Below are 13,695 nucleotides of genomic sequence, written 5' to 3'. Positions count from 1 at the left end.
GGCGGGAACCTGGGGTATATTCTCGAGTTACGACGGGGATGTCCCTTCCACCCGCTTGTTTGTTCAGCCATGTCAGGACTCCTGCCTAGTTGCGAGGGACAACTCGGGATTCTCCTCGAGGCTTGGCAGGGCAATTGGGACGCCTCTCCAGCTGAGGCGGGAGACCAAGGGTCCCTTTCCCCGTGCCACAGGAATCCTGGGACTCCTATCAATTTTCACGAGGAGTCAGGCATCGTCTCCTTTGGAAGCACTGATCTCCGCGTACCTCTGGAGTTTTCAAAGGATGTGAGGCCTCCGGTCGCGATGAGGTGGGGAAGTAGGTCTTTCTCTGTGGTCTCCACAGGTGATTCAGACATCCTTTCATCAAGGGAGATGCAAGACGAGCCTGCATTCAAGTCACTGCAGGAATATCCGGCCTTATTTCGAGTCAGAGCATCGCGGTGTCCATTCCAGTTGAAGCCGCTAACTAAGGGTCCCTCTCACATACCTAGAGCTGAGAGAAGCCTCCTCTTGAGGTGCTTGTGGTAAGGTAGTATTCCTCTGGAGTCGAAGCCAGGGACTAACCTCTCATCTCGAGTTGATTTTTGGTCCAGGGAGCTCTTTCGTGTTGCTACAGTGTCCTCAGGATCCCTCTAGCCTTTAAACAGTGTTCTTGGGGTTTCTCTGGAGTGCCATCAAGGAAATCAAGGCTCCTTTCATGTGTGATGTGCAACACTGAATTGCTCTGCACGCAGTGCAGGGGAATTGGGCCTCATCTCGCGGCGAGGGGGAAGTCTCATGGTTTTTCTCGAGTTGCGGCGGGAACCTGGGGTATATTCTCTAGTTACAACGGGGATGGCCCTTCTACCCACGTGTTTGTTCAGCCACGTCAGGACTCCTGCCTAGTTGCGAGGGACAACTCGGGATTCTCCTCGAGGCTTGGCAGGGCAATTGGGACGCCTCTTAGGTGAGGCGGGAGACCAAGTGTCCCTTTCCATGTGCCACAGGAATCCTGGGACTCCTATCAAGTTTCACGAGGAGTCAGGCATCGTCTCCTTTGGAGGCACTGATCTCCGCGTACCTCTGGAGTTTTCAAAGAATGTGAGGCCTCCGGTCGCGATGAGGTGGGGAACTAGTTCTTTTTCTGTGGTCTCCACAGGGGAGTCACACATCCTTTCGTCTTGGGAGATGTAAGACGAGCCTGCATTCAAGTCACTGCAGGGATATCCAGCCTTATTTCGAGTCAGGGCATCGCGGTGTCCATTCCAGTTGAGGCCGCAAACTCAGGGTCCCTCTCACATACCTAGAGCTGAGAGAAGCCTCCTCTTGAGGTGCTTCTGGTAAGTTGATATTCCTCTGGAGTCGAAGCCAGGGACTAACCTCTCATCTCGAGTTGATTTTTGGTCCACGGAGCTCTTTTGTGTGGCTACAGTGATCTCAGGATCCCTCTAGCCTTGAAACAGTGTTCTTGGGGTTTTTCTGGAGTGCCTTCAAGGAAATCAAGGCTTCTTTCATGTGTGATGTGCAACACGGAATTGCTCTGCATGCAGTGCAGGGGAATCGGGCCTCATTTTGCAGCGAGGGGGAAGTCTCATGCTTTTTCTCGAGTTGCGGCGGGAACCTGGGGTATATTCTCGAGTTACGACGGGGATGGCCCTTCCACACACGTGTTTGTTCAGCGACGTCAAGACTCCTGCCTAGTTGCGAGCGACAACTCGGAATTCTCCTCGAGGCTTGGCAGGGCAATTGGGACGCCTCTCCAGCTGAGGCGGGAGACCAAGGGTCCCTTTCCCCGTGCCACAGGAATCCTGGGACTCCTATCAAGATTCACGAGGAGTCAGGCATCGTCTCCTTTGGAGGCACTGATCTCCGCGTACCTCTGGAGTTTTCAAAGAATGTGAGGTCTCCGGTCGCGATGAGGTGGGGAACTAGTTCTTTTTCTGTGGTCTCCACAGGGGAGTCACACATCCTTTCGTCTTGGGAGATGCAAGACGAGCCTGCATTCAAGTCACTGCAGGGATATCCGGCCTTATTTCGAGTCAGGGCATCGCGGTGTCCATTCCACTTGAGGCCCCAAATCAGGGTCCCTCTCACATACCTAGAGCTGAGAGAAGCCTCCTCTTGAGGTGCTTCTGGTAAGTTGATATTCCTCTGGAGTCGAAGCCAGGGACTAACCTCTCATCTCGAGTTGATTTTTGGTCCACGGAGCTCTTTCGTGTGGCTACAGTGATCTCAGGATCCCTCTAGCCTTGAAACAGTGTTCTTGGGGTTTTTCTGGAGTGCCATCAAGGAAATCAAGGCTTCTTTCATGTGTGATGTGCAACACGGAATTGCTCTGCACGCAGTGCAGGGGAATCGGGCCTCATTTTGCAGCGAGGGGGAAGTCTCATGCTTTTTCTCGAGTTGCGGCGGGAACCTGGGGTATATTCTCGAGTTACGACGGGGATGGCCCTTCCACACACGTGTTTGTTCAGCGACGTCAAGACTCCTGCCTAGTTGCGAGGGACAACTCGGGATTCTCCTCGAGGCTTGGCAGGGCAATTGGGACGCCTCTCCAGCTGAGGCGGGAGACCAAGGGTCCCTTTCCACGTGCCACAGGAATCCTGGGACTCCTATCAAGTTTCACGAGGAGTCAGGCATCGTCTCCTTTGGAGGCACTGATCTCCGCGTACCTCTGGAGTTTTCAAAGGATGTGAGGCCTCCGGTCGCGATGAGGTGGGGAACTAGGTCTTTTTCTATGCTCTCCACAGGGGATTCAGACATCCTTTCGTCTTGGGAGATGCAAGACGAGCCTGTATTCAAGTCACTGCAAGGATATCCGGCCTTATTTCGAGTCAGGGCATCACGGTGTCCATTCCACTTGAGGCGGCAAACTTAGGGTCCCTCTCAGATACATAGAGCTGAGAGAAGCCTCCTCTTCAGGTGCTTGTGGTAAGGTGGTATTCCTCTGGAGTCGAAGCCAGGGACTAACCTCTCATCTCGAGTTGATTTTTGGTCCACGGAGCTCTTTAGTGTGGCTACAGTGACCTCAGGATCCCTCTAGCCTTGGAACAGTGTTCTTGTGGTTTCCCTGGAGTGCCATCAAGGAAATCAAGGCTCCTTTCATGTGTGATGTGCAACACGGAATTGCTCTGCATGCAGAGCAGGGGAATCGGGCCTCATCTCGCGGCAAGGGGGAAGTCTCATGGTGTTTCTTGAGTTGCTGCGGGAACCTGGGGTATATTCTCGATTTACGACGGGGATGGCCCTTCCACCCACGTGTTTTTTCAGCCATGTCAGGACTCCTGCCTAGTTGCGAGGGACAACTCGTAATTCTCCTCGAGGCTTGGCAGGGCAATTGGGACGCCTCTCCAGCTGAGGCGGGAGACCAAGAGTCCCTTTCCACGTGCCACAGGAATCCTGGGACTCCCATCAAGTTTCACGAGGAGTCAGGCATCGTCTCCTTTGGAGGCACTGATCTCCACGTTCCTCTTGAGTTTTCAAAAGATCTGAGGCCTCCGGTCGTGATGAGGTGGGGAAGTAGGTCTTTCTATGTGGTCTCCACAGGGGATTCAAACATCCTTTCATCTTGGGAGATGCAAGACGAGCCTGCATTCAAGTGACTGCAGGGATATCCGGCCTTATATCGAGTCAGGGCATCGCGTTGTCCATTCCACTTGAGGCCGCAAAATCAGGGTCCCTCTCACATACCTAGAGCTGAGAGAAGCCTCCTTTTGAGGTGCTTGTGGTAAGGTGGTATTCCTCTGGAGTTGAAGCCAGGGACGAACCTCTCATCTCGAGTTGATTCTTGGTCCGTGGAGCTCTTTCGTGTTGCTACAGTGACTTCAGTTTCCCTCTAGCCTTGAAACAGTGTTCTTGGGGTATCTCTGGAGTGCCATCAAGGAAATCAAGGCTCCTTTCATGTGTGATGTGCAACAGGGAATTGCTCTGCACGCAGTGCAGGGTATCGGGCCTCATTTTGCGGCGAGGGGGAAGTCTCATGGTTTTTCTCGAGTTGCTGTGGGAACCTGGGGTATATTCTCGAGTTACGACGGGGATGGCCCTTCCACCCACGTGTTTGTTCAGCGACGTCAGGACTGCTGCCTAGTTGCGAGGGACAACTCGGGATTCTCCTCGAGGCTTGGCAGGGCAATTGGGATGCCTCTCCAGGTGAGGCGGGAGACCAAGGGTCCCTTTCCACGTGCCACAGGAATCCTGGGACTCCTATCAAGTTTCACGAGGAGTCAGGCATCGTCTCCTTTGGAGGCACTGATCTCCGCGTACCTCTGGAGTTTTCAAAGGATGTGAGGCCTCCGGTCGCGATGAGGTGGGGAACTAGGTCTTTCTCTGTGGTCTCCACAGGTGATTCAGACATCCTTTCATCAAGGGAGATGCAAGACGAGCCTGCATTCAAGTCACTGCAGGAATATCCGGCCTTATTTCGAGTCAGGGCATCGCAGTGTCCATTCCAATTGAGGCCGCAAACTAAGGGTCCCTCTCACATACCTAGAGCTGAGAGAAGCCTCCGCTTGAGGTGCTTGTGGTAAGGTGGTATTCCTCTGGAGTCGAAGCCAGGGACTAACCCCTCATCTCGAGTTGATTTTTGGTCCACGGAGCTCTTTCCTGTTGCTACAAGTGACCTCAGGATCCCTCTAGCCTTGAAACAGTGTTCTTGGTGTTTCTCTGCAGTGCCGTCAAGGATATAAAGGCTCCTTTCATGTTTGATGTACAACACGGAATTGCGCTGCACGCAGTGGAGGGGAATCGGGCCTCATCTCGCGGCGAGGGGGAAGTCTCATGGTTTTTCTCGAGTTGCGGCGGGGACCTGGGATATATTCTCGAGTTACGACGGGGATGGCCCTTCCACACACGTGGTTGTTCAGCGACATCAGAACTCCTGCCTAGTTGCGAGGGACAACACGGGATTCTCCTCGAGGCTTGGCAGGGCAATTGGGACACCTCTCCAGCTGAGGGGGGAGACCAAGGGTAACTTTCCACGTGCCACAGGAATCCTGGGACTCCTATCAAGTTTCACGAGGAGTCAGGCATCGTCTCCTTTGGAGGCACTGATCTCCGTGTACCTCTGGAGTTTCCAAAGGATGTGAGGCCTCTGGTCGTGATGAGGTGGGTAACTAGGTCTTTCTCTGTGGTCTCCACAGGGGATTCAGACATCCTTTCATCTTGGGAGATGCAAAACGAGCCTGCATTTAAGTCACTGCAGGGATATCCGGCCTTATTTCGAGTCAGGGCATCGCGGTGTCCATTCCACTTGAGGCCGCAAACTCAGGGTCCCTCTCACATACCTAGAGCTGAGAGAAGCCTCCTATTGAGGTGCTTGTGGTAAGGTGGTATTCCTCTGGAGTCGAAGCCAGGGACTAACCTCTCATGTCGAGTTGATTTTTGGTCCACGGAACTCTTTCGTGTTGCTGCAGTAACCTCAGGATCCCTCTAGTCTTGAAACAGTGTTCTTGGTGTTTCTCTGGAGTGCCATCAAGGAAATCAAGGCTCCTTTCATGTGTGATGTGCAACACGGAATTGCTCTGCACGCAGTGCAGTGGAATCGGGCCTCATCTCGCGGCGAGGGGGAAGTCTCATGGTTTTTCTCGAGTTGCGGCGGGAACCTGGGGTATATTCTCGAGTTACGACGGGGATGGCCCTTCCACACACGTGTTTGTTCAGCGAAGGCAGGACTCCTGCCTAGTTGCGAGGGACAACTCGGGATTCTCTTCGAGGCTTGGCAGGGCAATTGGGACGGCTCTCCAGCTGAGGCGGGAGACCAAGGGTCCCTTTCCACGTTCCACAGGATTCATGGGACTCCTATCAAGTTTCACGAGGAGTCAGGCATCGTTTCCTTTGGAGGCACTGATCTCCGTGTACCTCTGGAGTTTTCAAAGGATGTGAGGCCTCTGGTCGTGATCAGGTGGGGAACTAGGTCTTTCTCTGTTGTCTCCACAGGGGATTCAGACATCCTTTCATCTTGGGAGATGCAGAACGAGCCTGCATTTAAGTCACTGCAGGGATATCCGGCCTTATTTCGAGTCAGGGCATCGCGGTGTCCATTCCACTAGAGGCCGCAAAATCAGGGTCCCTCTCACATACCTAGAGCTGAGAGAAGTCTCCTCTAGAGGTGCTTGTGGTAAGGTGGTATTCCTCTGGAGTCGAAGCCAGGGACTAACGGCTCATCTCGAGTTGATTCTTGGTCCACGGAGCTCTTTCGTGTTGCTACAGTGACCTCAGGATCCCTCGAGGCTTGAAACAGTGTCCTTGGGGTTTCTCTGGAGTGCCATCAGGGAAATCAAGGCTCCTTTCATGTGTGATGTGCAACACGCAATTGCTGTGCACGCAGTGCAGGGGAATCGGGCCTCATTTTGCAGCGAGGGGGAAGTCTCATGCTTTTTCTCGAGTTGCGGCGGGAACCTGGGGTATATTCTCGAGTTACGACGGGGATGGCCCTTCCACACACGTGTTTGTTCAGCGACGTCAAGACTCCTGCCTAGTTGCGAGGGACAACTCGGGATTCTCCTCGAGGCTTGGCAGGGCAATTGGGACGCCTCTCCAGCTGAGGCGGGAGACCAAGGGTCCCTTTCCACGTGCCACAGGAATCCTGGGACTCCTATCAAGTTTCACGAGGAGTCAGGCATCGTCTCCTTTGGAGGCACTGATCTCCGCGTACCTCTGGAGTTTTCAAAGGATGTGAGGCCTCCGGTCGCGATGAGGTGGGGAACTAGGTCTTTTTCTATGCTCTCCACAGGGGATTCAGACATCCTTTCGTCTTGGGAGATGCAAGACGAGCCTGCATTCAAGTCACTGCAAGGATATCCGGCCTTATTTCGAGTCAGGGCATCACGGTGTCCATTCCACTTGAGGCGGCAAACTCAGGGTCCCTCTCAGATACATAGAGCTGAGAGAAGCCTCCTCTTGAGGTGCTTGTGGTAAGGTGGTATTCCTCTGGAGTCGAAGCCAGGGACTAACCTCTCATCTCGAGTTGATTTTTGGTCCACGGAGCTCTTTAGTGTGGCTACAGTGACCTCAGGATCCCTCTAGCCTTGGAACAGTGTTCTTGTGGTTTCCCTGGAGTGCCATCAAGGAAATCAAGGCTCCTTTCATGTGTGATGTGCAACACGGAATTGCTCTGCATGCAGAGCAGGGGAATCGGGCCTCATCTCGCGGCAAGGGGGAAGTCTCATGGTTTTTCTTGAGTTGCTGCGGGAACCTGGGGTATATTCTCGATTTACGACGGGGATGGCCCTTCCACCCACGTGTTTTTTCAGCCATGTCAGGACTCCTGCCTAGTTGCGAGGGACAACTCGTAATTCTCCTCGAGGCTTGGCAGGGCAATTGGGACGCCTCTCCAGCTGAGGCGGGAGACCAAGAGTCCCTTTCCACGTGCCACAGGAATCCTGGGACTCCCATCAAGTTTCACGAGGAGTCAGGCATCGTCTCCTTTGGAGGCACTGATCTCCACGTTCCTCTTGAGTTTTCAAAAGATCTGAGGCCTCCGGTCGTGATGAGGTGGGGAAGTAGGTCTTTCTATGTGGTCTCCACAGGGGATTCAAACATCCTTTCATCTTGGGAGATGCAAGACGAGCCTGCATTCAAGTGACTGCAGGGATATCCGGCCTTATATCGAGTCAGGGCATCGCGTTGTCCATTCCACTTGAGGCCGCAAAATCAGGGTCCCTCTCACATACCTAGAGCTGAGAGAAGCCTCCTTTTGAGGTGCTTGTGGTAAGGTGGTATTCCTCTGGAGTTGAAGCCAGGGACGAACCTCTCATCTCGAGTTGATTCTTGGTCCGTGGAGCTCTTTCGTGTTGCTACAGTGACTTCAGTTTCCCTCTAGCCTTGAAACAGTGTTCTTGGGGTATCTCTGGAGTGCCATCAAGGAAATCAAGGCTCCTTTCATGTGTGATGTGCAACAGGGAATTGCTCTGCACGCAGTGCAGGGTATCGGGCCTCATTTTGCGGCGAGGGGGAAGTCTCATGGTTTTTCTCGAGTTGCTGTGGGAACCTGGGGTATATTCTCGAGTTACGACGGGGATGGCCCTTCCACCCACGTGTTTGTTCAGCGACGTCAGGACTGCTGCCTAGTTGCGAGGGACAACTCGGGATTCTCCTCGAGGCTTGGCAGGGCAATTGGGATGCCTCTCCAGGTGAGGCGGGAGACCAAGGGTCCCTTTCCACGTGCCACAGGAATCCTGGGACTCCTATCAAGTTTCACGAGGAGTCAGGCATCGTCTCCTTTGGAGGCACTGATCTCCGCGTACCTCTGGAGTTTTCAAAGGATGTGAGGCCTCCGGTCGCGATGAGGTGGGGAACTAGGTCTTTCTCTGTGGTCTCCACAGGTGATTCAGACATCCTTTCATCAAGGGAGATGCAAGACGAGCCTGCATTCAAGTCACTGCAGGAATATCCGGCCTTATTTCGAGTCAGGGCATCGCAGTGTCCATTCCAATTGAGGCCGCAAACTAAGGGTCCCTCTCACATACCTAGAGCTGAGAGAAGCCTCCGCTTGAGGTGCTTGTGGTAAGGTGGTATTCCTCTGGAGTCGAAGCCAGGGACTAACCCCTCATCTCGAGTTGATTTTTGGTCCATGGAGCTCTTTCCTGTTGCTACAAGTGACCTCAGGATCCCTCTAGCCTTGAAACAGTGTTCTTGGTGTTTCTCTGCAGTGCCGTCAAGGATATAAAGGCTCCTTTCATGTTTGATGTACAACACGGAATTGCGCTGCACGCAGTGGAGGGGAATCGGGCCTCATCTCGCGGCGAGGGGGAAGTCTCATGGTTTTTCTCGAGTTGCGGCGGGGACCTGGGATATATTCTCGAGTTACGACGGGGATGGCCCTTCCACACACGTGGTTGTTCAGCGACATCAGAACTCCTGCCTAGTTGCGAGGGACAACACGGGATTCTCCTCGAGGCTTGGCAGGGCAATTGGGACACCTCTCCAGCTGAGGGGGGAGACCAAGGGTAACTTTCCACGTGCCACAGGAATCCTGGGACTCCTATCAAGTTTCACGAGGAGTCAGGCATCGTCTCCTTTGGAGGCACTGATCTCCGTGTACCTCTGGAGTTTCCAAAGGATGTGAGGCCTCTGGTCGTGATGAGGTGGGTAACTAGGTCTTTCTCTGTGGTCTCCACAGGGGATTCAGACATCCTTTCATCTTGGGAGATGCAAAACGAGCCTGCATTTAAGTCACTGCAGGGATATCCGGCCTTATTTCGAGTCAGGGCATCGCGGTGTCCATTCCACTTGAGGCCGCAAACTCAGGGTCCCTCTCACATACCTAGAGCTGAGAGAAGCCTCCTATTGAGGTGCTTGTGGTAAGGTGGTATTCCTCTGGAGTCGAAGCCAGGGACTAACCTCTCATGTCGAGTTGATTTTTGGTCCACGGAACTCTTTCGTGTTGTTGCAGTAACCTCAGGATCCCTCTAGTCTTGAAACAGTGTTCTTGGTGTTTCTCTGGAGTGCCATCAAGGAAATCAAGGCTCCTTTCATGTGTGATGTGCAACACGGAATTGCTCTGCACGCAGTGCAGTGGAATCGGGCCTCATCTCGCGGCGAGGGGGAAGTCTCATGGTTTTTCTCGAGTTGCGGCGGGAACCTGGGGTATATTCTCGAGTTACGACGGGGATGGCCCTTCCACACACGTGTTTGTTCAGCGAAGGCAGGACTCCTGCCTAGTTGCGAGGGACAACTCGGGATTCTCTTCGAGGCTTGGCAGGGCAATTGGGACGGCTCTCCAGCTGAGGCGGGAGACCAAGGGTCCCTTTCCACGTTCCACAGGATTCCTGGGACTCCTATCAAGTTTCACGAGGAGTCAGGCATCGTTTCCTTTGGAGGCACTGATCTCCGTGTACCTCTGGAGTTTTCAAAGGATGTGAGGCCTCTGGTCGTGATCAGGTGGGGAACTAGGTCTTTCTCTGTTGTCTCCACAGGGGATTCAGACATCCTTTCATCTTGGGAGATGCAAAACGAGCCTGCATTTAAGTCACTGCAGGGATATCCGGCCTTATTTCGAGTCAGGGCATCGCGGTGTCCATTCCACTTGAGGCCGCAAAATCAGAGTCCCTCTCACATACCTAGAGCTGAGAGAAGTCTCCTCTAGAGGTGCTTGTGGTAAGGTGGTATTCCTCTGGAGTCGAAGCCAGGGACTAACGGCTCATCTCGAGTTGATTCTTGGTCCACGGAGCTCTTTCGTGTTGCTACAGTGACCTCAGGATCCCTCGAGGCTTGAAACAGTGTCCTTGGGGTTTCTCTGGAGTGCCATCAGGGAAATCAAGGCTCCTTTCATGTGTGATTTGCAACAAGGAATTGCTCTGCACGCAGTGCAGGGGAATCGGGCCTCATCTCGCGGCGAGGGGGAAGTCTCATGGTTTTTCTCGAGTTGCGGCGGGAACCTGGGGTATATTATCGAGTTACGACGGGATGGCCCTTCCACCCACGTGTTTGTTCAGCGACGGCAGGACTCCTGCCTAGTTGCGAGGGACAACTCGGGATTCTCCTCGAGGCTTGGCAGGGCAATTGGGACGCCTCTCCAGCTGAGGCGGGAGACCAAGGGTCCCTTTCCACGTGCCACAGGAATCCTGGGACTCCTATCAAGTTTCACGAGGAGTCAGGCATCGTCTCCTTTGGAGGCACTGATCTCCGCGTACCTCTGGAGTTTTCAAAGAATGTGAGGCCTCCGGTCGCGATGAGGTGGGGAACTAGTTCTTTTTCTGTGGTCTTCACAGGGGATTCAGACATCCTTTCGTCTTGGGAGATGCAAGACGAGCCTGCATTCAAGTCACTGCAGGGATATCCGGCCTTATTTCGAGTCAGGGCATCGCGGTGTCCATTCCACTTGAGGCCGCAAATCAGGGTCCCTCTCACATACCTAGAGCTGAGAGAAGCCTCCTCTTGAGGTGCTTCTGGTAAGGTGATATTCTTCTGGAGTCGAAGCCAGGGACTAACCTCTCATCTCGAGTTGATTTTTGGTCCACGGAGCTTTTTCTTGTTGCGACAGTGACCTCAGGATCCCTCTCGCCTTGAAACAGTGTTCTTGGGGTTTCTCTGGAGTGCCATCAAGGAAATCAAGGCTCCTTTCATGTGTGATGTGCAACACGGAATTTCTCTGCACGCAGTGTAGGGGAATCGGGCCTCATCTCGCGGCGAGGGGGAAGTCTCATGGTTTTTCTCGAGTTGCGGCGGGAACCTGGGGTATATTCTCGAGTTACGACGGGGATGGCCCTTCCACCCACGTGTTTGTTCAGCGACGTCAGGACTCCTGCCTAGTTGCGAGGGACAACTCGGGATTGTCCTCGAGGCTTGGCAGGGCAATTGGGACGCCTCTCCAGCTGAGGCGGTAGACCAAGGGTCCGTTTCCACGTGCCACAGGAATCCTGGGACTCCTATCAAGCTTCACGAGGAGTCAGGCATCGTCTCCTTTGGAGGCACTGATCTCCGCGTACCTCTGGAGTTTTCAAAGGAAGTGAGCCCTCCGGTCGCGATGAAGTGGGGAACTATGTCTTTCTCTGTGGTCTCCACAGGGGATTCAGACATCCTTTCGTCTTGGGAGATGCAAAATGAGCCTGCATTTAAGTCACTGCAGGGATATCCGGCCTTATTTTGAGTCAGGGCATCGCGGTGTCCATTCCACTTGAGGCCGCAAACTCAGGGTCTCTCTCACATAGCTAGAGCTGAGAGAAGCCTCCTCTTGAGGTGCTTGTGGTAAGGTGGTATTCCTCTGGAGTCGAAGCCATGGACTAACCTCTCATCTCGAGTTGATTTTTGGTCCACGGAGCTCTTTCGTGTTGCTACAGTGACATCAGGATCCCTCTAGCCTTGAAACAGTGTTCTTGGGGTTTCTCTGGAGTGCCATCAAGGAAATCAAGGATCCTTTCATGTCTGATGTGCAACAAGGAATTGTTCTGCACGCAGTGTAGGGGAATCGTGCCTCATATCGCGGCGAGTGGGAAGTCTCATGGTTTTTCTCGAGTTGCGGCGGGAACCTGGGGTATATTCTCGAGTTACGACGGGGATGGCCCTTACACACACGTGTTTGTTCAGCCGCGTCAGGACTCCTGCCTAGTTCCGAGGGACAACTCGGGATTCTCCTCGAGGCTTGGCAGGGCAATTGGGACGCCTCTCCAGCTGAGGCGGGAGACCAAGATTCCCTTTCCCTGTGCCACAGGAATCCTGGGACTCCTATCAATTTTCACGAGGAGTCAGGCATCGTCTCCTTTGGAGGCACTGATCTCCACGTACCTCTGGAGTTTTCAAAGGATGTGAGGCCTCCGGTCGCGATGAGGTGAGGAACTAGTTCTTTTTCTGTGGTCTCCACAGGGGATTCAGACATCCTTTCGTCTTGGGAGATGCAAGACGAGCCTGCATTCAAGACACTGCAGGGATATCCGGCCTTATTTCGAGTCAGGGCATCGCGTCTCCATTCCACTTGAGGCCGCAAATCAGGGTCCCTCTCACATACCTAGAGCTGAGAGAAGCCTCCTCTTGAGGTGCTTCTGGTAAGGTGATATTCTTCTGGAGTCGAAGCCATTGACTAACCTCTCATCTCGAGTTGATTTTTGGTCCACGGAGCTCTTTCGTGTGGCTACAGTGACCTGAGGATCCCTCTAGCCTTGAAACAGTGTTCTTGGGGTTTTTCTGGAGTGCCATCAAGGAAATCAAGGCTCCTTTCATGTGTGATGTGCAACACGGAATTGCTCTGCACGCAGTGCAGGGGAATCGGGCCTCATCGCACGGCGAGGGGGAAGTCTCATGCTTTTTCTCGAGTTGCGGCGGGAACCTGGGGTATATTCTCGAGTTAAGACGGGGATGGCCCTTCCAGCCACGTGTTTGTTCAGCGACGTCAGGACTCCTGCCTAGTTGCGAGGGACAACTCGGGATTCTCCTGGGGGCTTGGCAGGGCAATTGGGACGCCTTTCCAGCTGAGGCGGTAGACCAAGGGTCCCTTTCCAGGTGCCACAGGAATCTTGGGACTCATATCAAGTTTGACGAGGAGTCAGGCATCGTCTCCTTTGGAGGCACTGATCTCCGCGTACCTCTGGAGTTTTCAAAGGATGTGAGCCCTCCGGTCGCGATGAAGTGGGGAACTATGTCTTTCTCTGTGGTCTCCACAGGGGATTCAGACATCCTTTCGTCTTGGGAGATGCAAAACGAGGCTGCATTTAAGTCACTGCAGGGAAATCCGGCCTTATTTCGCGTCAGGGCATCGCAGTGTCCATTCCACTTGAGGCCGCAAAATCAGGGTCCCTCTCACATACCTAGAGCTGAGAGAAGCCTCCTCTTGAGGTGCTTGTGGTAAGGTGGTATTCCTCTGGAGTCGAAGCCAGGGACTAACCTCTCATCTCGAGTTGATTTTTGGTCCACGGAGCTCTTTCTTGTTGCTACAGTGACATCAGGATCCCTCTAGCCTTGAAACAGTGTTCTTGGGGTTTGTCTAGAGTGCCATCAAGGAAATTAAGGCTCCTTTCATGTGTGATTTGCAACAAGGAATTGCTCTGCACGCAGTGCAGGGGAATCGGGCCTCATCTCGCGGCGAGGGGGAAGTCTCATGGTTTTTCTCGAGTTGCGGCGGGAACCTGGGGTATGTTCTCGAGTTACGACGGGGATGGCCCTTCCACCCACGTGTTTGTTCAGCGACGTCAGGACTCCTGACTAGTTGCGAGGGACAACTAGGGATTCTCCTGGGGGCTTGGCAGGGCATTTGGGACGCCTCTCCAGCTGAGGCGGTAGACCAAG

This window comes from Cervus elaphus, chromosome 19 (assembly GCF_910594005.1).
Source record: "Cervus elaphus chromosome 19, mCerEla1.1, whole genome shotgun sequence".
Classification (NCBI taxonomy): Eukaryota; Metazoa; Chordata; class Mammalia; order Artiodactyla; family Cervidae; genus Cervus; species Cervus elaphus.
This window is presented reverse-complemented; position numbering follows the sequence as displayed.